Genomic DNA, 27,843 nt, shown 5'->3' on the forward strand with positions numbered 1-27,843 from the left:
AGCCTCCCTGTGACCACTGGTTCGAGACTCAGCTGCTGCACTTTTGATCCAGCTGCCAGCTAATGCATCTGGGAAAGCAGTGGAAGATGGCTTAGATACTTAGGTCCCCGATATCCGTGTGTGAGACCCTGATGGAGTTCCAGGCTTCTGCCTTCAGCATGGTCCAGTCCCAGCCACAGCCATTTGGCGAGTGAACCAGCAGATGGAAGATCTCTGTCTTTCCCTCTTTCTATAACTCTGTTTTTCAAGTAAATAAATTTAAAAAATCTTAAAAGGAAAGATGTATTCGTTTTCTAGGGGCCACCGAGACAATTGCCACAAAATAGCTTAAACGCTAGTAATTTATTTCCTCACAGTTTTGGATGCTCAAGTCCAAGATCAAGGTATTGGCAGGTTGGTTTATTCTGAGGCCTCTCTCATTGGCTTGTGGGTGACTAAGACGATCTTCCTCCAGTACACCACATTATCTTCTGTGAGTGTCTGTGTCCTAGTCTCCTCTTCTTATTTGGATACCATTCATATTGAATTAGGGCTTCTTAAAAAATACTCAAATCAATGACTATATATATTGACATTTCAAAATCCAATTTATATTCTCTATAATGTGAATGTGAAGAAAAATTATTTACATAATACATACCTTATTTATATTTTAATGTAATCCTACAACATCAATTTTTTTAATTTTTAAAGATTTTTATTTTTTATTTATTTTAAAGTCAGAGTTACAGACAGAGGGAGAGATAGAGAGAGGTCTTCCCTCCGCATGTTCACTCCACAGATGGCGACAATTGCCATGGCTGGGCCAGCCAAAGCCAGGAGCTTCTTCCAGGTCTCCCACATGGGTACAGGAGCCCCAGCACTTGGGCCACCCTCTGCTGCCTCCCCAGGCACACTAGCAGGGCGCTAGATCAGAACTGGAGCAGCTGGGCATCAAACAGGTGCCTATATGATACGGGATGCTTGTGCTGCAGGTGGCGGCTTATCCCTCTGCCACAGTACCTGCCCCAACAGATCAATTTTTAAGAAACCGATTTTCAGATATCTCTAGTTGTTTTGTCAGGATCGAATCACTTATAGAAATCATTTGTTTTCACCAAGAAAAGCAGTAATATAGAAAAGTATATGTAATCAAACTGACAAATGTAAGTGCTGGTACTTTTTGAATTTTAATGGCCTATAATTATGACATAATTTTTAGTTCTTCTAAGAGAATTCCCTGATACCTGTTTTTAAAAGCTGAAAGAAGGGCTGGTGCCGTGGCTCACTAGGCTAATCCTCCACTTTGCGGCACCGGCACACCGGGTTCTAGTCCCAGTCGGGGCGCTGGATTCTGTCCCGGTTGCTCCTCTTCCAGTCCAGCTCTCTGCTGTGGCCCGGGAGTGCAGTGGAGGATGGCCCAAGTCTTTGGGCCCTGCACCCCATGGGAGACCAGGAGAAGCACCTGGCTCCTGCCATCGGATCAGCGCCATGCGCTGGCTGCGGCGGCCATTGGAGGGTGAACCAATGGCAGAGGAAGACCTTTCTGTCTGTCTCTCACACTGTCCACTCTGCCTGTCAAAAAAAAAAAAAAAAGCGGATAGAAATGTTGAGATTGTTCATTCAAGGTAATAATATTTTCCTTGATGTTAATGGGGAGAAGGCTTTCCTGCATACATAATTATTTGCACAAAATTTGTGGAATAAAAATTATGGAACCACCCTGACAAATTCCTGTGGTTTATATGGGTCTTCCACATGGGTGCAGGGTCCCAAGAACCTAGGGCATTTTCCACTGCTTTCCAAAGCACATTAGCATGGGGCTGGATTAGAAGTGGAGCAGCAGCTGGGACTCAAGCTGGCACCCATATGGGATGCCGGCACTTCAGGCAGCTGCTTTACTGGCTGAACCACAGAGCTGGCCCTTTGGAAAGTTCTATATAAATAAAACATATATGGTGTTTGTGGAGAGTTTGGAAGTTGAGGCGGTTATCCTCCAATTTATATAAAACGACAGAACAGAGAAACCTGAATACTAACCCTGTAGACCACTCCAAAGTATAACTCTCTCAACCCTCTTTGCTCTCCTTCCCACCCTCATCCTTTCCCTCCACCCTTCCTTTTTTCATTTCCACTGCTTCCTCTCCCCTCTCTCCTTTCTCCCCTTCTGTCTCCATCTCCCTCTCAACTTATTTCTCTGCTTTTGCCTTCCTCCCCAACTAGAAGGTAAGTTCTGTAACACAATGAACCTTTTCTCTGAGGTAATGGCTTTTGGGTGAGAAGGGTTAATTAAAAGAGAGGGAGATGAGGGCTGGCACTGTGGCATCCCATAGGGGCATTGGTTTGAATCCTGGCTACTCCACTTCTGATCTAGCTCCCTGCTAGTGTGCCTGGAAAGGCACTGGAGGATGGCCTTTGTGCTTGGACCTTTATGCTCATGTGGGAGACCTGGAAGAAGCTCATAGCTCCTGACCATGGATTGGCCCAGTTCTAGCCATCGCAGCCATTCGGAGTGAACAAGTGGATGAAAGATTCTCTTTGAAATATTTTTTTTAAAAAGAGAGGGAGATGAATATTAATATAACGAAGAAGAAACATGGCATCGTTCCTGGTTCTTTCTAGAGGCTGGGTGAAAATGTGTATGGCTCAAAGAGAACACAGAAACAAGGTAAAGATCAGACCATTTAAAAACAAAGTTTCTTTTTTTTTTTTTTTTTTTTTTTTTTTTTTTTGTCTTTGACTAAATAGCAATGAGAAGACATTGCATTCTTTGGAGCAGGGGTGCTGGAGGAGAGGATGATATTTACAATTTGCAAATGATGGCTCTGGCTGTTGTGTGGAGAGCAAATTGGAGGGAGCCAGAAGTTTGCCTTCATCCAAATGGCTAGAGATGTGTCTATAGTAACAGCAAGTTTTCAGACTAATCACATTGAGATCGTAAAATGGCATTCTCCTATTACATGGAACATCTCCTAAGACACTGCTTCAATGTTCAAATAAGGTTCTGAATCAAAGATATGAAGGCATATCATTGGGGAAAAAATAGACTAGAAATTCCAAGTGGCTTTGCCATTGGACTTCTTCCCATTAAATAAATAACTACTTTATGTTATGATCCAGATTTCCATGGAAGCTTCGTAATTCATAAAGTAAAGGCAGTCTGTTTCCCAAGTAACCCTGTGTTTCTGTGTGGCATACATAAAGAACCACGGTTGTGGTTTTTACTTTTATTAATGCGTGCTGCTAGAGGCAGTCCTATTTGATGCACATCTCTTAGGAGTCGATGAGCAGACTAAATGAGAACAGCGACAGCCACTGTTAAATCCGGATATCAGCCGAGATTCTACTCCTATACTGCATATAATAAACAGGATTTCAACATGTACTTCATCACATAAATTGAGTATTTTGTTTGCTTTGGAATCAAACTGACCTTTGTGTTAGAGGCTACAGTTTGGATTCTCTGAATAGTAATCCTTTGCTTTGATTTTTCTGGGCTGCTTTGCAGCATTTCAAAGAAATTTTAAAGTCAGTCTCAGGCCTACAAGGACTGTGAGGTTCTCTGAAAATTCTGGTGTCTGTATTACAGCCTCTCTGCTTACTCCAGAGACTCAGCCCAGGAGGGAGGATTGAGCTCTGTCTGCTTTCTGATTAGAGGCATTGGTAAATACATTACGTGAGATGCTGGAGATTTATGTTCATGGACTTCTATGTTCAAAAGTGACTACATTATAATATTTTTAACCTTTTTGACTGTTTTTAGAATTAGAAATTTGATCTTATCAGTTATTCATTATTTTTATGTGACAGGGCTGTGCACACAATTTTATGAGTATTTTAATTAGAGTTGAGAACTTGTCTGCATAAGCAGTAGTTCCTGACAGAGACCTGTGAATGCCACACAATTAAGAAACATTTCAGAGTTTGCATGAGCCCTGGTTTATGTTAAAACAAAGATGCCATTTGAAATCACATGATATATTAAACAAAATTCTTACATAGTAATAGACCTTGAATAAACTATGTGTTATTTAGCCATAAGTCTAAAAGAATGAAATGTAGCCTGATTTTTCAAGATACCGGGTCATTTGGGAAATATTGCCAATTTTAATTTTAATATTTAATAATGAATGTGGACTATTTTAATATTCATGTTGATTTTCTCCACACCACGAATTTTCTATAGTCTCAGGGTACTTATTACTTGGAAGATATTTCTGATTTTCTTAGAAGAAGACAGTCATTTATAAGTAAACCTTGATGTTCTTTGCCAAGTTTCCTCTCTCCCTCCCATCCCTTTTCTGTGTTTCATGGTTTACTGTAGAATCTTATCTTACTATGTTTTTTTCTTTATGCTATACTCCTCAAGTTGAAGGCCAGCAGCCTTTTCATAGTGTTCAGAAAAAGAAAACACATTTCTGTTAAGAAGATAATGGGGTCTCTGTCCATGTTAAAAACAATGAAATTCCTTGAGATGGTTCAAAAGACACGTTTATGAACATAAGACACATTGTTGGCTCTAAGTACTGTTTTTGGTTGTGAACACAGAGCAAGATAGCCAGATGATCACATACCATCAGCATGATTAGTGCTAGGGAGACTCGTCTCAAAACATGGGGGCTGTCAGGGAAGAAAGGGTGTCAGAAAAGAAGAATGACATGGCCAAGGCTCCCTTTTGGAACCAATGGTGGAGTTTAGGAATGAATCCAATAAAATGGGCATTACAGAGTGGTCAAATCAGAAATCTGCTCCAGTGAAAGCAACTTCCCTTGAGCTACAATGTATCAGCTGTGGATATTTCTCTGGCTACCTTGAGGTTATCATATTGCCCAGGCTGAATAATGGGTTCCTACCATAGTAGTGATTTTTAAAGTTTTTTTGGTTGCCGGTTCTTTTCCTAAATTGGATCACTTAATCAAGGCCTAACAATTGTTCTCTTACATTCATAAAACTGTACGAATGAAAACTACTACAATCTAATTTTTAAGGTAAGTATTATAAATAAAATGTTGAATGACCCAATGATGCCACTGGTAATTCAGTTTTTATTTTTTTTAAAGGAATTTGTTGCCAATTTTTCCTTTGCTTAGGTCAGAATCACTAAATCTGATTACTAAGGTATAAAACAATTTTGGTAATGTCAACTGTCAGATGGAGAATGGATTATGAATCTCTGTTAGACAATGAAAGTCAAGACAGCTTCATTGAAACTTAGATATTTTGTGTAGGTTTTTGTAGAAAACAAATTTAAGAAATGGACAAATTATCCATTGTTCATTTAAATAGTAGGCAAGGGGGCCAGTGCTGTGGCGTAGTAGGTTAAACCTCAAGTCTGCAGCACTGGCATACCCTGTGGGCACAGGCTTGTGTCCTGCTCCTCTTCTGATCCAGCTCTCTGCTATGGTCTGGGAAAGCAGTAGAAGATGGCCCAAGTGTTTGGGCCCCTGCATTCACATGGGAGACCTGGAAGAAGCTCCTGGCTTTTTGCTTCAGATGGGTCCAGCTTGGGCCATTGCAGCCATTTAGAGGAGTAAGCAGTGAATAGAAGACCTCTCTCTCTCTCTTTCTCCGCCCTCCCCTCCCCCTCCCCCTCCCCCTCTCCCTCTCTCTGTGACCCTGCCTCTCAAATAAACAAATAAGTCTTTAAAAAAAAAGTAAAAAAAAAAATTCACTAACATTACATTGTTAATGGTTTTCAGAATCCCTCAATAAGGAGGTGTACAGTGTGGTATGATCTGCAGACATTCATTTTATTTTATTTTTTTAAGATTTATTTATTTTTTTGAAAGTCAGAATTACACACAGAGAAAAGGAGAGGCAGAGAGAAAGAGAGAGAGAGAGGTCTTCCATCCCTTGGTTTGCTCCCCAGATGGCCACAACAGCTGGAACTGCACCGATTTGAAGCCAGGAGCCAAGAGCTTCTTCCGGGTCTCCCAAGTGGGCCCCGGGGCGCAAGGACTTGGGCCATCTTCTACTGTTTCCCAGGCCATAGTAGAGAGCTGGATGGGAAGTGGAGCAGTTGAGACTCAAACTGGCGCCCATATGAGATGTCGGCACTGCAGGCAGAGGCTTTACCCACTACGCCACAGCGTTGGCTCCAGACATTCATATTAAATCCTAGCCATGACCACAGAAAGCTATTTAACTTCCTTCAGGCTTTGCTTCCTCATATATAAGATGAGTGTGACAGTATTCACTTTCTATGACTATTTTGAAGTCGAAATGAACTATGTCCCTAAAATGCCAAGAGAGCACCTGATGAATTGTGCCCTGGCTTCATCTCTCCCTGCCTTCTTTACTTTAACAGAGGAGAAATATTCCTGCCCTAAAATGATAGATTTTATTTACCTTTGGTGGTAGGTGCTATGCTTAGGATGCTCCTGAAATGCTGCCATCTCTTTGGAAAGGTAGATACCTTTTTACTTTGCATTAGTTTAGTATTTTATTTCAGTTGATAAATGTATGTCCTGCAGAGGCTAGGAAATCCTGAAAACTGTCACCAACATGAAGTTCAGAACTTCATCTGTGACTTGCTGGTTTCAGAAGGTTTTGTAGCTTTGCAAGATGACTGCTGTTTTCTTGATCGATTTAAAAATACAGCTACATTTTGAACTAAAGTAATGAAGGGGTTCATATTTTCTTCTGCATCTTGCACCTTTTGTTTCATAAGCCCATGGCAAGAATATTTTCTTTTCCTTTTTTTAAAGATTTATTTATTTATTTGAAAGTCAGTATTACACACAGAGAGAGGGAGAGGCAGAGAGAGAAAGAGGTCTTCCATCCGCTGGTTTACTCCCCAGATGGCTACAATGGCTGGAGCTGCACCAATCTGAAGCCAGAAGCCAAGAGCTTCTTGGGGTCTCCCACAGGGGTGCAGGAACCCAAGGACTTGGGCCATGTTCTGCTGCTTTCTCAGGGCATAGCAGAGAGCTAGATCAGAAGTAGAGCAGCCAGGTCTCGAACCAGCGGCTACATGGGATGCCAGCACTGCAGATAGTGGCCTTACCTGCTACGCCACAGTGCTGGCCTGAGGAATAGTTTTCTACCTTCTGTACTGTAGTGATACTGTAAGTGGTAAATACATTATGGTGTACTTCCATTTCTTTTATAAAAAAGCTTAATTTGAGCCTGAAACAGGGATAGTGATGCATAAAATTTCTTGGTGGAGACACATTGGAGAATTATGAAAGACAGAGACTATTCTCCTAAGCAACCACCAGGAATACTCAAATATGGAAATTTGTTTAGAGTAAACATCATGGAGGTATCTTTCTAAACCTCTACCCCCTGCATTTTAATAAACTTACTTGAAGCCACAGCTTCATTGCAGTAACAACATGCCGTAGAAAAAAGTGAGGGCTTGCCTGAGACGTATTTATTTTCTACAGGACAATTTTTATGTGTAGTCATGACCATGATAGATAGTAAACTAACCCATAAAGCTGACCTCCAACAATTTACATGCACCTTTGTGAGGCTAGAGGGAAGACTTGTAGATTTATTATATACCTCGTTTTATTGCAAAGTTATAATTATAATGGAGTAGGAGTTAGCCACAGAGCTCTAAACAGAAAGTTGTTCAGTATCAGTACAGTCAGATTATGAGATACTTGTATTATTCTACAATTGTTAAGTATGCCTGGAATAAAATTTATATCTGTGGCTTTTCTTGGATATCCAATTATGTATTTTAGTATTCATTCAGATTTCTTCTGTCTGCACAAGGAACTTGGACTGTATATAATGTTAAAAAGCAAAATATTTGCAGAGCTTATTATTTGAATAGTTTCAGAAGTATTATTTATTAAATTTTGTCTTCCTGAATATTTTAAAATTGTACTTCGGATTATTGTGCCTAGATTATTAGCTTCTTTCTCATTCTTGTTTTTTTTTTCCCAGTATCTCTGTGTCTGTCTCTTTGTGCCTTTTAGCTCCCCTGCCCCACCATGCCCCTTTATTTTATTTCGAGGTGAAAGACTATATGCACATGTTAGAATTTTTTTGTGAAATAGTTTAATAAAAAATTTTAATCAGATATTTTAATAGATCTGAGATATATTCTGAGGGACTTTTGTCTGGGGAGGGTGTTAAGTATATGAACATGTTATTTACTTAAGCCAGGTTTTTGTGAATTAATCTTGGCAATCTGCTAAGTATTAATAATATATTTAACATGGTTTTGTAGCAGTTAAATTAAATAATACCATAAAGCCTATCAACTTAATACATGCCACATGCCAGTCAATATAGAGTATGAGATATGACATATGGTAATCTATAATAATGGTAATAATAACATTTTAATAATAAATATAGGATTTATGTTAGAATTACTAAAGCTTTAAATGAAACTTTCTTTCTCTTAATAAATGTAAATGTAGTGAATTTAATCTCCGTAAAGTGGAGCTTGGAAACCCTGTTTTAAAACACCTGTCCCATATAAAGGAAGCCAGGTCACACGCGTTTTGATGTTGCAGCGTTAAGAGTGGTCACTGCATGTGAAGGAATTATTTTAGGCAAACTGCATTTTCATCCCTTTTGTAGATCTTTTGTATAAAACTTCCCAACATCACAAAAAGATGAATTCTGAACATATGGCTGAAAAGTTTGAAATCAGAAACAGGGTCCCACATTCAGAATATTGCAGCTGGAAGTATTTTGTTTTCCTTTGCTTCCATTTTGTGAAGTTATTTAACTTGAGGAACTGCTTATGAATGTGGGTTTTGCTTTTAACATTTTACATCATTTTCATATCAATGGTATTACATGACTCTGAAAACAGTTTTATGTAGCTGGCAGTTTTAGTAGTTTTCTTATTGCAAACTGACCTGTAAAGTTCACATTTTCTTCTCCAAAGTTGAAACATTATCCTATGTCTTAACATCAGGCATCTGGGGCAGGCATTTGGCCTAGACAGTTAAGACATCAGTGAGCAGGCTGGTAAAACCACTGCTTGCAGCACCCATGTGGGTGCACTTTCAAGACCCTGCTGCAACCAGCTCCTTGTAATGCACCTGGGAAAGGAGTGGAAGATGGAAATAGTGTTTGGGTCCCTGAACCCACTGAGAGACTTGAAGGAAGCTCCTGGCTCCTGGCTTTGGCCTAGCCCAACCCCAGTGGATGAGACCTTTTGGGGAATGTACCAGAGGGTGGAACATCCTCTCTCTCTCTTTCTCCCTCTTTCTCTCCCTCTCCCTCTCCCTCTCGCTCTCCCCCCACCTCCCATCTGTGTGTGTGTGTGTGTGTGTGTGTGTGTGTGTGTGTGTGTGTGAATTTCAAGTAAAATATTTTTTTTTTAAAGACATCAGTAATTTCTCCTATCAGGAACACCTGATTTCTGTTCCTGGCTCTGCCTGTTAATTTCAAATTCCTGCTAATGCACACCTGGGAGGCAGTGGTGATTATTTAAGTAATTGGGTGGGTTCCTGCCACCCAGGAGTGAGATCTGGGTTATATTTGTGACTCCTGGCTTTGGCCTGAACCAGTTCTGGCTGTTGTGTGCATATGAACAGTGAACCAGTGGACGGAAATGCTCTCTCTCTCGCTCTCGCTCTCTCTTTCTCTCTCTCTCAAAAAGAAAGAAAACAAACAAAAAAGCAGAAAACAAACTATTGGGTTAGGAAAGACCTCCTTGTTTTCATTTCTGCTGTATTGAACTGGTACAAAGTTTTAATATTATACCTGATAAAATATAAATGTTTTCAGTGCATACTTTATGTTAGGCCTTGTCTTGTATTTTGTTCTATTTGATTATGATAATTCTATATGATATATATTATTTTTCTGATTTTTATAAATGAAGACCCTATGTTTCAGTTTAACTGTTCTACTGTCACACAGTTGTTAAGTAGCAAAGCTGGAATTCAAACCCATGTCCATCTGACTTCAAAACATATTCTCTTTCAATTCCACCATGCTGTGCCTGTACTTTTAAGTGAAATATCATGAATATCCTGGATCAAAGAGGATTCTCTATATTGGAAGAAACACTTTACTTATTGAACAGAGTTTCAGATGAACATACCCATTTAAATGCATTTACATCTTGCTTAAAGGCAGTACTTTCTGAGGAAACTGGAAATAAGCAATTAAATTTAATTCACTTGTAGGTGTACACCTAAGGCCATACCTACACCAGCCAAATAAATGGAGATTTTAGTATCATTCACCAGGGAGCAGTAATATCTATGTTGCTATTTTACAAAATGTATAATCTTACAATATATTTCCATTTAAAACAGTGCAGCAGATTAAATCCATTTCAGCAGTGTGTTTCTCATTTTTCACTATTTTATTGCAGTATTGTAATGACTTTATCTGCCTCAGTATAGCATCTGAATCTCCCAGAAAAGGAACAGATGAGAAAATTTACCAATGCCATTTAAATCATTTTAATTTTTAAGAAATTTCTAGTGTTTTATGAATTTTGAAAATTATTTTTTCCATAAGTAAACCAATATTTGAAGACTATCACTTAGTATTATTTATGTCTTATAAAATCTATATGTTAGAAATTGAATAAAATGAAAGAAATTGTCAAACTGTTTTTCAGACTCTAAAAAATACTTATTATTTTTGCAATAAATCTCTTACAGAAAATAATTAGTTGCTGGCATTCTTGCAATTAATTTTTATTCATTGATAGTAGAAATACTCTAGTTGAAGTTATAACAATAACTAATACATATTAAAAAGAGAAATATAATGTTCTGTTTTGTTACTTTAGTTAAGTGAATATTTGGATATTCAAGATCAGTGTACTCCTTAAAAAAACTAAAGGAGATAGATCTTATATTTGTTTCAGTGTCTTATTATTCCATCTTTAATGGGAAGGGGTAAGTCCATTTGGCTGGCCTTGTTTTGATGGCTTTGTTTTGATAATTATAAATTAGTTTGTGAGCTCTCAAAGTAATATCACAATCAGAATATTGACATTGAAGCATCCTTTTTATCTTATTCTTATTCCTTCTGTTTTACTTTTTATATGTTTATGTGTATGAATGTGTGTGTGTGTCATCTGTAATTGTTTTAGAACTAGAAGTGTACTCAAGAAAATAGATGATTTATTTGGTTGTTTCTAGTGTTCAAAGTAATGTTTGATTGCTGTTAATCTCTTGAAATGGATATATAAAAGCCAATAAAAGATTTTACTGATATTACTAGACTTCTTGTTTAGTTTAATTTGCATTTCTATGATTAGAAGTTAAATAAAAATCTACTAGGTTAATTCCTCTGAAGAACTCACTTCTATTTCATTTTTTTTATAAAGATTTATTTATTTATTTGAAAGTCAGAATTACGCACAGAGAGGAGAGGTAGAGAGAGAGAAAGAGAGGTCTTCCATCCAATGGTTCACTCTCCAATTGGCCACAACGGCTGGAGCTTTGCCGATCCAAAGCCAGAAGCCAGGAGCTCCTTTGGGTCTCCCACACGGATGCAGGAGCCCAAGGACTTGGGCCATCTTTTACTGCTTTCCCAGGCCATAGCAGAGAACTGGATGGGAAGTGGAGCAGCCGGGTCTCGAAGCCTGAATGGGATACTGGCGCCTCAGGCGAGGGCATTAACTCTCTGCCTCTGCGCCACAGCATCAGCTCCTCTATTTCCTTTTAAGAGAATGGAAAAACAGTCCCTCCAATGTGGCATTAAAAGAGTATATTATTAGTTACATACAGTGGATGCAGAAGTTCTGCAACCTGGGACGCTTGATCAAATGAATCTAACTTAATTCAGTTTATATAAGCACATCCTTCTCTTCTCTCACTCTCTTATTCTCTCCCAAGCTATTTAATTATTCATATAGTTAGAAGAAATGAAACACAATGTAAGAGTATAAAAATAATATCTTTAGTTTTCTATTTTTAAAGTATCCCTTTCTATTTATTACTTTCATGTTCATCCTACTCCATATAATGTCAGTCACTCTGAATGCTCCTGCAAATAATATCTTCCTTTCCTCTTTTCCTTCTACCTTTCCTCCTATCTTTCCCTCCCATCTTCCTTCCTTTCCTCCTTTGTATATTCAAATAATATTAATTTAATCCTTACTTTATTTTAGGCATAGGACTAGACCTGAGGAACAATGATGATTACACATGACGACTTCCTTCATGAAGTGCATCACTTGGGAATAGTCAGGCAGACATTAATATTGGCATCAGTCAGGCATACACACACAGCTATTCGTGCACAAGCATGCTGCAGTAAGCACAGTACTCAAATGAATGTGGGTACAAAGGAAAAGGACATGTAAACAATTACGAGCGTGGCCATTTATCTCCAGAAGCATTTTTGGACTGCCTCCTCATGCCCATTCTTTGATATTACACACACTGTTTCTATAGTGAGTTGCAAAACCATGTGCCATTAGGTTTCTCAAATAGTAAAATACTGAAATCAGCATGTCTCAAAATAAATTTCTTAATGATAGGAACAAGAATATCTCAGCAGACTGAATAATTTAAACTGATGGTCAGCCCTAGTGTATTGAACTATTCATAAAAGAAACAAAAATCTGTCACATCCATTTCATACAGTGAAATACATTTATGTCTAACAATATTCTCAGTGAGGTTAAGTGGGAATCTCCATGATTTATAATTGGAGTTGTCTTTCACCCTGCCCTAATGATGCTGGCCTCTTCTTCCTTTGTAATTCCATTATGTATATGCAAATTAATTTCTCTTAAGTGGTTTAGAATTTATTCTATTAAGCAATGTCATTTCAAATCTTGTTTATATTATTGCCTTACTTCTAGCACCTGTTTATTTCAAACTTCCACTCTGATTTTGCCAACTTGATTATAATTCCAAATAAGGAAGCTGACACTAATTTTTTTTTTTTAATTCCATGTTACGGAGAAAAGGAAATATAGTGGTTCTCCTGGTTGTGATTAAAGAGAAAGGTGGAAGTGTTTGCTTCTTTGTAGGTAATGTTGGGTTTGAAGTCCTGATTGAATGATCTCCAGTTGACCAAAACTGCCTATAGAAGGTGATCTTCAAAGTGCAAGATGATTACAGGGCAGGTGGAAAGGCGAATGAAACAATAAATAAAGTGGTCAGAATGGAATGCTATGTGCTTTTGGTTGCTCCTGGAACCATAATTTTTCCTGACCTATGATGGATTAGTAATAAGTATAAAATGTAATGATAAGTACTGTTATTGTGTTTTAACATTGTTTTGCCCATACTTTGTTGGTGTTGAGAATTCAAAAGGATGAAATACACACACACATATGTACACATACACACACACACACATAAGATTCATTTCATTTATTTGAAAATCATAGAGAGAAAAAGAGATAAAGAGATCTTCTATTACCTGATTCACTCCCCAAATGGCCACAACAGGCCATTTGAGGGCTGGGCCAGGCCAAAGGTGCCTAGAACACCAGCTGGATCTCCCAAATGGTTGGCAGGGTCCCAAGCACTTAGGGCATCTTCTGCTGCCTTTCTAGGTGCTTAGCATGAAGCTGGATTAAAGCAGAGCAGCTGGAACTCAAACCGGTGTTCTGATACAGGGTGCTGAACCACAAGTGCTGGCTTAACCCACTGTGCCACAATGCTGGCTCTGTGTCAGTGATACATGTTAAAGATACTATTTTTTCCTGAAGGTATGCTTTTTTTAAGTTTCATATCCTTGATTTAGATATATTTTTTAATATCTAACAAATAGCAAAAATTAATGATCATAATGATAATTATAATACATCTGCAGTTTTATAGGTTTCTAAGGAATAAATTGTGATTTTCATAAACAGATTTATAAGTGAAAAGCAGTATAGTAATTAATATTTTTGAAGAAATAGTGGAATGAGTGCCTATTTTTATTTGGAATACTGCCAATTTTCCCATCAAGAAATTAGGATTGACCCTGATGTTGCAGAGTAATTGTCCAGAATACATTTAATTGTTATTTGGTAGACCACACTGTTTGTCTGGAGCTTCTATTTCTTCCAAGTGGCTCTCTGTCATGTAAGTGAATGACTGTTGTTATTCTTCAGTCTTGATCAACTCTTGTCCTCTACGTTGTCACTTATTTCATTGCATTAATTTGAGTCAAAGCCCTCTACTGAGATGAAAGGAAAAAGGAGGTAATACGTACATGTATACTAAATAACTTAGAAAAATAAAGAATTATATTTGCAGATATGAAAGATTACTTTCATGTAAGTAGTTTATTATGGGTATTAGTTTATTTCCCAGTAGCTCATTCTGTATGTTTTATGGAAGTGAGAAGACATAGATTAAGGACTCAATGTAGTGTCTGACATATTTTAACTGCTCAATAATGTGTTTTATTTTTGTTATTTTATAATTGAAAACAATTAAGGAGACAAATGAAGAAAATCGAATGATCACCAGTAAGGTCGAATAAATATTTTCTTTTGTTTTAAATGTGCATTATTTTTCAGTAATTTATAAATATGTTGCTCATTTTCTCCTCCCTAGAACCCTCTAATGTCAGGAGAACAGTTAATCCTGATGATCTAGAAATGGAATGGTAACCCACCTTTGATGGTGACCTTCGCAGCTACATACCTTTGCCTGGCTTTGCTATGGCTAAAGAAATAGCATTGTGGGGTTACTATGGACTGAATCACTTCATTACCTATGTGGGTAGAATCAGCTCTAGGAGCTGTTCCTGTCACCTTTGGGATTAAGTATGATCTTTCTTGCCTCCTTTTTTCTTCATGTTGAGTGTGAAAGTGGTTCTAGATGAAAGCTGGTACTAGATGGGCTAATTACAATAACCAAGCAAGTCCGCATTAAGAGATACAAATAGTTTTCATCCATATGCTTCACTTTCTTCCTTAACTAGAAAGCACTGAGAAAAAATCAATAACATTTATAGATTTATTAGGTGACCAACATTATATATTGAGTTCCTTACCTGCGAGATCTCATGTTCACTACAAATATGGGAGCGACAATTAGGAAATTAAACTGGTGCCCATGGTAAGCAGTAAGTCAATGGATGCACAGAGAATGCAAGCTGGTGCTGAAGGTGGTCAAGGAAGTTTCTTCTCATACAATCTGAATTATTTAATCCTAGGGGTGTGTATAATGCCCACTGCTAAAGATGTATGAAATCTGTATAAGAATTTGTCAAATCGAATTAATAATATCTCATTGGTTATCTTCTTATTGTCTGCATATGCAATTATTTCCCAGCATACTCATGAAAATATAATTTTTAAAAATTTCTTCTTTTTTTGTCAGTTTCATTTTATCAGAAAACTCAGATTTCAGGGACACTCATGTATTTGGTGGAGGAAAAACAATAGATTATTACAAATTAAGAGTAAAGTGCTCAGTATTTGTTGTTTGTCTTTGCAATGACAAATCTTTGCTTGGGCTCTATAAAATTATTTTTCTCTTATTTGAAAGACAGAGACAGAGAGATAGACAGAGACATATTCCATCCACTGGTTCACTTCTCAAGTGCCCAAAATAGTCACACTGGACTAATAACCAGGAGGCAGTAACTTGATCTTAAATTTCCCACCTCAGTGGCAGGATCTGAAATTCTTGAATGGTTATCTGCTGCCTTCCCAGGGTATGTATTAGTAGGAAAGCTGGATTAGAGTGGAACTTGAACCAGGAATTCTGATAAGGGACATGGGAGTCCCAAGTAGCATCTTAATTACTGCACCAAATTCCTGCCCATATTTTGACTCTCGCTAAGAATTGTGCATAATAAATTTAATATTGCTGTACCTGTTATGCTTTAATTCTGTTTTAGATAACAGTACAAAGAATCAGAGTGATCTTAAAGAGTTCTGTTTACTGTCTATGGTTTTAAAAAGTCAGTGCATCTACAGTGGAAATGTGTTGTAAGTGTTCTATTGAGAGCTTATGATGAGTTAGCATTACTTTTAAAAGTAAGCACATTAATACTAGCTTGTGAAGCCAGTATTCCCATATCAGAACACCTGATTCAAGTCAAAATCCCTAATACACGCCCTGGAAGGCAGTGGTGGTGGCTCAAGTGGTTGGGTCCCTGCTACCCACATGTGAGACCTGGATTGGGTTCCTAGCTTTTGAGCTTTTGGGTAGTGAATCAGCAGATGGGAACTCATATATTTCTTTCTCTCTCTCTCTCTCTCTCTCCAACTCCCTTCCTACTAAAATAAAGTTTAAAAGTCTTCATATTTGACAGGTACATTTTATTCCAAACATACTTTTTAGCTACTGATATTTACTTCTGAAACTTTTGGTATCTGTAGGTAATATCTATTTGTTTACATAGCAGAGTTTTAAAATATCCTTTAAAATTAATACAATTTTGTTTATGTGAGTATAATAATGATGTTAAAGATATAGAGTATTTTTTTGAATAGCTGTTGACTCCTGGCATTATACAGCTAATTTAGATAATTATGGCCACTTCTAGTGCCTGATTCTGATGGCAAGCATCACACCCCAAGTTCTGACTGAATTCAGTAGAACTTCAACTAGCCAGTCATGGGAATCAGTGAGAAAAGGGACTCTTCTATCTTCAAGCGCTGTGAACTGGAAGGCCATGATAGATATATTTGTTGGTGAGCTCACTTCTCTGGTCTTGACTGCTTAAAGTGATAGCTTCCAGGATTATTATCTCAATTTCAGCAGTTCATGTGAAATTATCAAGAAGTAGCAAAGTGAATTTTTGTCATAGTAACAATGTGTTAGAAGAGAGCCATATTTAAATTTAAGGAACTGTATAGGATATTTTCTGGCAATTTTTAGAAATACCATTTTTAGCTAAAATTAACCTATTTTCAGTACTCAATGATAGAAACTATTAGATCAGTTATGATTTCTATGCTATTGAAACTGCTTTTTACATTAAATTCCAGCCATTTGTTCTATCTTAATTTGCAGTAACTTTATTTTAAGGCAATGCTTTCTCACTCATATAATTTAGCTTACAATGTAACATGCATGTTTAAATGCTCCTGTTATTATTGCAGTGTGCTCAGATTTTAAAGGGATTGTTTCTGACTTATTAAAGGGGAGGGATGTTCTAGACTGCCCTAGTCCTGTGCGAGCCCTCCCTTTGGGATACCGTCCTGATTACCCCAGCTTGTCTTAGGAGATTTTATTTTCCTTTTACCTTCACCAGAATCTTGTTTTGGACCATAATTATCTTGCCACCACTAAGTAGCTGTAGCTCTGTGTGTCATGACCTGAGTCAACATGGGTAAAGATTCTCTGAGTGAATGTGGGAAAATAAATGTTTCTGATGCAGAGGAAAGCGTCAAATCTTAGATCTAAGCAGCTAGTGCTGAGTTTATGGAGATCATATTCATGAGTAGTGACTGCCTGCCTCCCTGCCTCCCTTCCCCCTCCTCCCTCCCTGCCTGCCTTCCTTCCTTCCTTTGCTTTCTCCCTCCCATTTCCTTCATGTCCTGTCCCCTCACTCCCTTCTTTCTCTTTTTAATCTGACATTTCTCTACTCCATCTTCAAGTTGAAAAGGTGAAGAAAGAAGGAAAGTAGAAGAAAAGGAAAGGGGAAGAGAAAGGAAGAATAACACATATGTTGGACATACAAGTACTGAACAGACTGGGTGTGTTAAATGTAAGACAAGTTAGAGAAGGGACTTCCCCTGCAAGTGTGCAGTAGTTTTATATAATTTCACATTAAAAAGTCATCTCTGAAGAAAATACTGTCAATGGAGATAAAAAAATTAGGAGACATTTTGGTATATTCAAATATCTTTTACCTTTTGCATTCTTGGGAAGAAAAGATTATGAATTTATCACTTCTTAGGCTGATAATGACAAGATATATTTAATCAGTTTCTCTGCAGAATAATCATCAATGTAAGAAGTGGGGGAACTACATAGTTTGAACACTGTATCTTACATCCTTCTTTCTGAAATTTCTGAGGCAGAGATGTAAAAGTTTATTGTCGACTTGATAATGTGGCTGTTCCCCCTGTGATGCTTTCCCAGTGTTTTGTTTGTTTAATCTTTCCCGCCACCTTGCCTACCTCAAAACCCACCCTGTGGCCCCATCCTGCAGGCAGGCATGTGCTGCTTTCCGAATTGACTGACAGCTAATCTTAAAAATGAATCCACTCTAATGGCTGCTGATATGATACTAGGGCTTGAGGTCAATCCTTCCACATGGTTAAGTTGTTCAATTTTTTTTAAAAAGAGGCTTTCTGATAAATTATGAGAGGATAAGAAAACCAGGTTTCGATTTCTAGTATCAGTACTAATTTTGCAACTTAAATTTTTAAGTCACTATAGCTTTGAGCCCTAGCACAATAAATTTGATAGAAAATTCTAGCTAGTCAATTTAGTTTTTACAACCCTATGAGGTGCAAAGTATTGTGGAACTAGCTAGGAAGTTGCAGGTAAAGAGATAGAAAGCATATACAAATCACTATTACAAGGAAGAAAATGATAGGAAAATGTTAGAGTTACAGATGACATGCTGTGAGAATTAAAAAGGACAGATCACCTTTGCACTTCCAGCAAGAGAGGCTACGTGAATCAATGACTTGTTCATCAAAAGAGTGCACAGTTGAAATATGACACTAATGTTGGGTGTTTGGAGAGGTAAATCAGACAGCTAAGGGGTTGGAAATACAGCGAGACTGACTGTGCACTACACCTCTGAAAAAGAGTGCCAAGGAGCCTGTGGTGACAAAGCTCGCATTGTCAGTTATGTGTGACTTAGGAATCATACAACTGGGAAGATATAAAATACTCCTGAATTACAAATACACGCAAATACAAATACAATACATGATCTTTAGGAATTGTGTTTTATGAACACTTTCTGAAATTAATAGTATTTTTGACAATGGAAGTTCAATTTTTAGAAATAAGCAATTTAGTGCCAGTAGAGCACTGGACTATGTAGTATACTGGTAATGGTATTAGACAAGAACTCACGTATATTCATTGGTGACACGTTAAATTTTTGGCACCTTTATGATTCTATTTGTCACTCTGTTTTTCAATTTTTTTTTCTTCAAAAAACATACTTGCTATACTTGTTCTCTGAAGAAACATTGAAAACTCTCTAAAAGAACAATATTTTAGACTCGTCATCTGTCCATTTTTATTATTCACTGAGAGTACTTCAAAGTTTATTGCTTCCTGGATTGAAATTATTGCAGTCATTTTTTCCACATTTTTTTGTTCTTTAGTCAAGTAATTCTGCCATCCTTTGGGTCTCTAAAATGGCAATCCAAAACTCACCTCCCCAGTTCCAAAAGGAAATTCTTGTAGACCTTTTCCTTTGAAAAATTTCATCCTAATTACAGTCAATATTTAAAGATTTTTATCTGTCAAAGCTTGTCAGTATATTTGCCTTACATTCCATCTAACCATTTCACCATATTAAAAAAAAAGACTATATCTCAATTTATTATAGGTGTTAAGCTAAAGCAGTATCTAGTAAGTCAGTATACAAGTACTAAAATACTTAATGGAATGTAAAATTAAAAAATATTATTTTGGTGCAAAAAAAAAATCCTGAAACCTTTGCATAGCTTTTTTATGAAAGGTAGAGCAACAGAGAGGCAGAAAGAGGGAGAAGGAGACACAGGAGACAGAGAGACAAAGAGAGATGAGAGATTGTTCATCTTATGGCTCACTCCCAAATGGTCACAACAGACACACACTGGGCCATTCCAAAGCTTGGAGAGCAGCCATGCTGGACTCCCCCATGAGTGGCAGGGGTTTGACTACTTGAGCCATCTTTTACAGTCTTCCCAGGAGCATTAGCAAGAAGCGGAATCACAAGCAGAGCAGTTGAGACTGGAACCAGAAATCATTTGGGATGCTGGTGTCAAAAGTGGTAGTCTAACCCACTTCACCACAATGTCAGTCCCTTGACAAAACTGTTTGGATACCTCATGTGTGTATCTCATATATATATATATATATATATATATATATATAATACATATTTAATGACAATATATAATACTTACCAGTACCAATGATGACTTGTGTTAAGTTCTATTGTAAGTGAACTTTATGCTCTTGAAATAATGACTATAACCTGTGAGAAAGCATGCAGATTTAACAGGCCACATGTCGAATAAATAAATACTGTTGATTACAGTTTTGAACCTTAAATATCATGAGGTTTCTTGATGCTTCATCCTAAATGTTCGCTAAAAATTATTCCTCTCAGATAGGAGCTATGGTTGGTTTTTATCTCAAGTTTCTCCTTCAGAGTCTCTCTTCTAAAAGGAAATCTCAGCTTCTCTGACCAGTTCTCTGCATGTCCTGACCTTTGTATGTCCCTCCTGCTGGGACACTGACTTTCTGCTGCTGCTCCCACACTGCTGTTTCCTGTGTCTACTAGTCAAGGCCTCTTACTTCCAGGATGGTTTCCCACTAACCACATAGCTCTGAAACATAACCTCCCCATGCTTCTCAAGATTTGGATCAGGAAGTGGCACTGGGTCAGTCTGTGACATGGAGTGGTGTCTGGAAGGTCAGAGAGGCCTTGCCAGCAAAGATGCACACTGTGCCAGGTTTCCTGAGCAACACTGTCAACTCCCCTCCCCCTTGCAGCAGCTGAACGATATTCAATGACTGCAGCTCCTGCTTTCTTTGATTTTTCCAAATATTTGTGTGAGCTGGGCACATCCAGGTGAATATTTTCAGACATCTGGGATGAACTGTTTTGTCCTGCTTCTTTGTTCGTATAAATGGATCATAGAAAAAGAGCAAAGTATGGCAAGTCCTTTTTCTCAGTCTTGAACCTGCTCTCTGTATATAAAATTTATTTTGCATGTGTATGTGAATGTGAAGATTTATTGTTATTTCACACCATAGTATTGCTTTTATAAATACCTAAAATTTTCTACCCCATTACCAATAATACTGCTACTACATACACGTTTTGTCTGGTCTGTTCTGTATCTTTGAAGATGGTAATTGACAGATCCCAGTGAGTCTTACCATAGAATATCCAACCTCAGAATCAGTCCTTAAAGCCAATCAGAATAACGGTATAAAAGGTCCCTAAGATTGTAATACCAGTATATGATAGTTTATCCTTATAAATTTGCTTCCTAAACAACATTCATTTCTGTGACATTTTAGAAATTGTAGGCACAGGAAGCATTTTACATTCTTAAGAAATGTGGTGATTTAACTTGCTCTAGGTTTTAGACAATTCTGGTGTCTTGTTTTAGAGTTTTTAGGTACTGAATGCATCACGTGGAAAGGGAATGTTTCTATTTTGCCACCACCATTATGTTATCTTTTCCAGTGCAATTACAAGCTAATTCAGGGCTCTTTGTGTTAGACTAATAGCTTCTGATTCACTGCTGTCACCCAGTACCTCTTCATGCACTTTTAATGCCATCTGCAGTGCCCCCAGCACTTACCTAGGGTGAGCATTTTTCTCTAAGTAGAGACTCATCTTTGGCAAATCATTAATGGAACATCAAAAAGATCCCATCTGTTAGAGTTACATATGGCTAAGATCAGAATTATCAAATATCTCGGTTTTTTTCTGTATTCTTTTTTTTTCTTTTTTTTTTTTCCCCCTTTCTTATCCACACAATAAATGTAGTTGTCAGCAGGATAAGTTCATGCGCCGGATAAGGTCACAATTTCATTTAGTGACAACTTCCAACAGTAGGAACTTACAAGGTTCGATTTATTAAAGAGTCGGAAGGGATAAGATCACTGCATGGCCAGCCTGATTTATCAGGGTTTGACCGGAGTACTTGAATAGAGAATGTCGTATTTCAAGTTTATGTTCAAACTGTAGTTTAGTGTGTGTGGTGACTGTATGACTCAAAAATTGAGAAGGAAAATTAGAAAAGGTACCCATAGAAGGGAATTTGTAACCATCAACCAAGGATTCTCATTTATTGAGCCAAACTGTGCTTAGATAAGGATCAATATAGCATAATATAAATAGTGCTATTTGTCTTAAAATGCAGATGAAGCATGCGGTTGCTAAAGCCTGAGGAGACACATGTAGTGGCAAGATCAGGGTCTGGCTGTGCAGAAACTCTGTAGTGAAATGGTCTAAACCTCCTGTGTATCTGGCAGGCAGCTGTCAAATGGTTAAACCATAAAATAGCAAGAGCTCTGCCATACTTTGGCCACCTTGGCTGACTTTGAAAATGTTTTGAGAGTTTTAGAATCTTTGAGCGCTTTTTGAACTCAGCATGACTTCAGGGCTGTCCATGTTTGATACCATGATGTATAATGTTTTCCAACCATGAAGAAAATATAAATATGGGTTCTGACGCTATAGCCTTCTGCTATAGTAAGGCCCGATAAATATTATGAGTTAATTCATGTGGTCTGCTTTGAAATTTGGTTATATATTTAAAACCAAGTTCAAACCAATCGGAATTTCATTTTCAGCAAGTGAAATTTGATCTTCTGTCATCTCATTTACTTGCAACCATGTCTACTATGAAATCTGAGCTTAGAGTTAAGAGATGTTCTATAAACACCATATATGTTTATGCCGTCAACTCAATGCTGAATTCAGTTGAAGCATGATTGCTGATAACTAAGCAAAAAGGCCTATTTCTTGTCTGTCATCTTTTGGTGTGCTACTATTTACATATGCTTTACAATCTTAGAAAGGATCCTATTAAAAAGAAAGAAATCAGTGTCTCAATAGAACCTTCAATGAAAAAAGAAATGTGAGGGCATCAGTGATGCTTATAAATATATTTTCTATCAGTGCATTTCTTTTATTTGGGTCAAAAGCTGAGTTGATGTTTAAAAAAAAAACCTGCTGGATGTTTGCTAGTGATTTTGACTTACAATTTTTTTTTGTAAAGCAAAGCTAACATAAGTCTGAGTAATCACAGACTTTTAGAAGTATGTATTATCAAGAAGATAAGAGAAACAGCCCTCAGCACTAACAATATTATCTTTTGCAAAAATTGATTAGTCCATCTTATGTGTCTCAAATATTTTCTGTGAACTTAACCAGCATGGTCAAACTGAAGCTTCTTTTTGAAGAATAGCTACAAAAACATGAGTTAGACAGAGAAATCTTTATTTTTCATCCTTCTCCATATTTCACAGATGAGGTAATATAGTAAAAGGTGAAGTAGATGTAGATGAGGCAAAGGCTAGAATGTTGGACAAATGAACAAATGAACTGTATGAATGCTACAATACAAAGAAAAGACACATGAGGAAAACTTTCTTTTGTCTCTAAAATCAACTGTAATGATACTAAAATGGAGATAATGATATTATCAAAATCTTCATCCATTCAGCTGTTTTCAATAGAGAATAAGCACACATTTAAAAAAAAATCTATAGATGATATTTTTTCTTGTTGGGGTAGTTAATACAGAGAAACTAGTGAGGAGTAATGCACAATGGAATGAGATTGTCCTATAAATTAAGTGGAATATTAGGCGATGAGAACTCAGTTTGGTCTCAAATTTAGAGAAATTTCTTGAAGGAAAGTAACTTAGAGCTTGATCTTGCAGCATTTAACAGGGAGTATTAAGATAGGCAGGAGGAACATGTCTGCCAAATAGCAAGAACAATTCTCAGAAAGGTGTGAGAGCTGAAAAGAAAAATGAATGTTGAGAAGATATTTTCTCATTGGAGGGGAGAACGCAATGGGGAGAGCAATAGACACTGGAGTAACATTAGGATGGGATTAAATTTCAGGCAAAGATTTTCAATTTTTGATGCCAAAAGGATTATGTGAAGGAACTTTCAAAATGTATGGCATGATTAAAGTGGAGTCTTAGTAAGTTTATATTGGCAGAGATTTGTAGTTTGATTTGGTGATGGAGAGTGATGTGAGTGTAGTTGGTCATCTAGATCTGAGTTGATAAAAACTGGGGAAATGCTAAATACTAATTAAGTGATATTGGAAAGGAAGATAAATCAGTGTAAATTAATATGTGGGGAATGATTTGGATAAGAAGGTGACAAAGAAGGAAAAAATGATCACAGATAGTGGTCAGTAAACAATTGGGTGTGATGAAGAATGCATGTGCATGTCCTTGTGGGATGTTTCACTTTCTTTTTTGGTGAAGTAGTAAATATTTATAGGTACTTTGCATATATTCTTTGAATTAATACTCACAGCATCATTTGAGAAAAATACTGTGATTTCTCTTACGTGTGAAGAAACTGAATTTGAAATAATTAAGTAACTTATTCAAGATCACATGGCTTTGGTTTTTCTGCTCTCATCAATTTTGGACATATTCCAGCCTGTTTTATGGCCTTTAATTTTACAGATTCCTTTGACTCCAGATTCCTGTGAATATCTCATTACAAGAAATCTTTCTATTATGTTCTTTCATAAACTTTCAGAGTCCTTGATTGATCACTTGTCTTTCAAATTCTCAATTGATCCCTTGGCTTCTGTGCTGTAACCAATTTTTATGACTCTGGCCTGCCACTTCTGCTAAGTTTCTGTGCCTGTTCCTCCATCACTCTGCTTTTTGAGGACCCTCACAACTTTGTCCTAGGTCTTATTTTGCCATCATGCACTTCCCTAGATCAACAATCCTGTGGCTTATATTACTAATCCAGACTATTTTGAATTACCGAAGAAATGTCAAAATTTATCACTCTACTCAAGCCCCATGTCTGTACCTAGTAACCTAAACTCACCGCTTGTTCTTTGACTTTGTCAAAATTTCCAAACTATAATTCCTCACCTCACTTGTAAATCGTTTTTTCCCCTGTGTCTCCTCTTTCAATAGATACATGGCTATTGGTCTGGATTCCCAAGCTAAATCTCATTCTTGCATTTTCCCTTCTGTAACCCCGAAAATCCGGACAAGCACTGAGTTCTCTACCTTTTACTTCCCAAATCATATGGATTCGATGCCTTACAATTACCAAGGTTCAGACTTGTTTTGTTTGTTGCTTTAGGCTTAGGCTAAACTCAGTTTCTCATACTTAGTAGATAACAAATAAATATTTGTGGAATAAATGAATAAATGAATGAATGGAGGCATAAGTAATGAATAAACACATCAAATATAAATTGAGCTTGGTCCTTTTATTTCAGACTCTCTAATATTTTCAGGTTGAACATTCATTTTATGATAAGTTAGTTATAGGACTCGGGTCTTTGATCTATAAACCCTTTCTACCTCTGATAATATATCACATCAGGGGAAAGAAAATTGTGGTATCATGGATTGTTAGTTAGAAAATACCTGACTACATGACAGCTGATTAAAAATCCCTGTTTAAGCAAGGACTAAACAAAGACTTAGGAAATATATAACTTATTCAAGACCATTTCTGCTGGTTATCAGACAGAATTAAGGCTAAAAACTAATATACTTATGTTTAGTGCAATAATGTTTCTTCTATTTCATAAGATTTATTGATCATTGAAAGCATTTAAAATATACACAACATGAAAGTTAAATATTCATTTAATTTATTCAATATTTGATTTCTGTTCCTGTCATTGACCTCTGTAGCCTTGGTAGTATGTAACTGGTAATTATTTGCACTATATTTGTGGTTTTCTGTAAACAGTGTTGTGAATAACTGATTTTTTTAACTACTTCAGCAGCAGAAAAGGTTTTTCCAAATATTGAAATAGATTTTGATAAGCAGGAAAGAGCACTGGAGTTTTCCTGTTTGTCAGATAAAACTGAAAAATACTGGACATGACACCCTAAACAATTACTGGTTTTGTTGTGGCCTTCTTTAAGAGCCCATAAAAGTATTCTTGATCAGCTTAAAATTTTAATGCATATTGAAAGACACTTCAGAAATTTTTGACATATTTTAATATCATTTTATGATTTACCCTAAGTTTGTAGTTCTTAACCCATTTTGATGGACCTGTGTGTAAATCCACAGGTATAGATAAGGGGTCACTGTTTGAGTCCAAACTCTTTTCAAATGAACTATGTCAATGGCAAAAGAATGAATTACTTTTTAAAAAGGGATTCAGAGATTTTCATGATTCCTCTTGTATCTTTTAATAAAATGTGACATGACTGTTTTAGTATGTAAAATCAAGCAAATTACATATACATCATATTTATGTAGAAAATTATAGGTGTTTAACTGAGGGATTGAAATATTTTTTCCTAATTTCTATCAAATCATAAACTGTGACATATCAATATGATTGGAACATACTGAAAACTCTTATCCAACAGAAATTAAACAGTTTATCTTCAGGTAAAAGAAATCCTAAGAATTAAATAATTGCATCACCACATATGAAAATATATACACTGAGAGGCATTTTCTCACAGATTTATTTTGGATATTGCAATAGATTTGTTAGCTATGTTATGTCTTTGAAGATGTTTCTATGCAAGGCCTGATTCCCATGTAGTAATAAAAAGATTGTACAAAGATGAAAGACATTTTCATAAAAAAAACTCAGAAATGAATGTTGATAGTTCCACAATCTGTACATTCTGAATTAGCTTGAGAGTGTGATACCTAAGCACTAATATGTTATTTACTATTAAGTCATCTGTTTATAAAACCATCTGTTACATATTAAATAATTCTAGGTACATTTTCATAGGTTCATCTTCAGTAACTAATAAAGAAAAAATGAGGAATATGTGTTTGTCTTAATTTAATGAATTCTTCCTTGTATATTTCAAGTTCTTGAGATGATAGGGATAATGTGCAAAGAAAGGAGAAAGAAAGCATAATCCTTGAATTTAAAGTTTTGACCACGAACATGGAATTTTTATGAATATTGCATCTTTGTTGATCAGATTCAGATAGATATATACTCCATAATAGACAGTTTTTAAACATTGTAAAATGTTTTAGCTGATTATGCTTTATACAGTTGATTTTGTTTTTCAGAATAAGTGGTAATAGAAACATGAAAAGGAATGTCTAATATTTTAGCTTTTAAGTGGAGGTGACATAAATGTAGAGAAGTGAAAATAAGAAGATGGAAGATCTCTGTCCCTTTCTCTGTTGCTCTGACTTAAAATTAAAAAATAATTAATAAAAATTTTAGGAAATATAAAAAGATCATGATTGAATCTCCAGATTTAAAGATAGTTATTAACTTAAGAAACTTAGGCCAAATTAAGCAACAGTTTCATAATATGTTGCCTGTCATATACCTTACACATCATTACAAATGTAATTATTCAATAAAGTCTATGTTTTTCTCTCTTTATTTTCATTTTATTGGATAGGTAGAGAGACAGAGACAGAAATCTTCTATCCACTGGTTCACTCCCGAAATGCCTGCAGCTGCCTCAGCTGCAACAGGCCAAAGCCAGGGACCAGGAACTCAATATAGGTATCCCACATGCATGTCAGGGACTCAGTTACTTGGGCTGTCACCTGCTGTCTCCCAAGGTGCTGGCATCAAAAGCGTAGCCAGGACTGTAAACCCAGTCATTCCAATATTGGAAGTGTGTGTCTCAGGTGACATCTTAACCACTACACCAAATGACCACGCCCACTTATTTCTTAAGCAAGGCTTCAATGATTTCCTGCTTTAATGTGTCCATTGTCTTTACTTTCTGTTTCTCTTAAATGACTTAAAATATTACTGCGGAGGAAATGAAGGGAAGAGGATGTGGGGCATTTACCCTATCAGTTAAGATGGCTGCACCCCACGTCAGCTTGCTATCCAACTCAACTCCAAATCCTTGCTAATGCAGACTCAGAAATAGCAGATGATGGCTCAAGTAGTTGGGCTTCTACCACCCACATGTTCCTGGATCCTGTCTTGGTCCTGAACCAGCCATTGTGGGCATCTCCCTTTCTCTGTCTCTCTCTGCCTCTAAAATAAATAAATAATGACTATTTTTCCTTTTTTTAAAAAAAAAAGGAATAAGACTGTCCTAAGCTATTTCCTCAGTGTTTTTGTCCAAACCATTTTGGAAATGTGGAATCCTATAAAAACAACTAAAAGGAAAAAAAAGTA

The 27,843-nt window shown here is 36.7% G+C and overlaps 1 protein-coding gene across 2 annotated transcripts in view; it reads left to right on the plus strand.

Annotated features, from left to right (window-relative positions):
- The window catches only part of ZFPM2 (zinc finger protein, FOG family member 2), a 507,451-nt gene that overhangs the window by 225,957 nt on the left and 253,651 nt on the right, over positions 1–27,843 (plus strand). The gene's annotated exons all lie outside the window — the stretch shown is intronic.

The sequence above is a fragment of the Oryctolagus cuniculus genome, chromosome 6, assembly GCF_964237555.1.
Source record: "Oryctolagus cuniculus chromosome 6, mOryCun1.1, whole genome shotgun sequence".
NCBI classification, from domain to species: Eukaryota; Metazoa; Chordata; class Mammalia; order Lagomorpha; family Leporidae; genus Oryctolagus; species Oryctolagus cuniculus.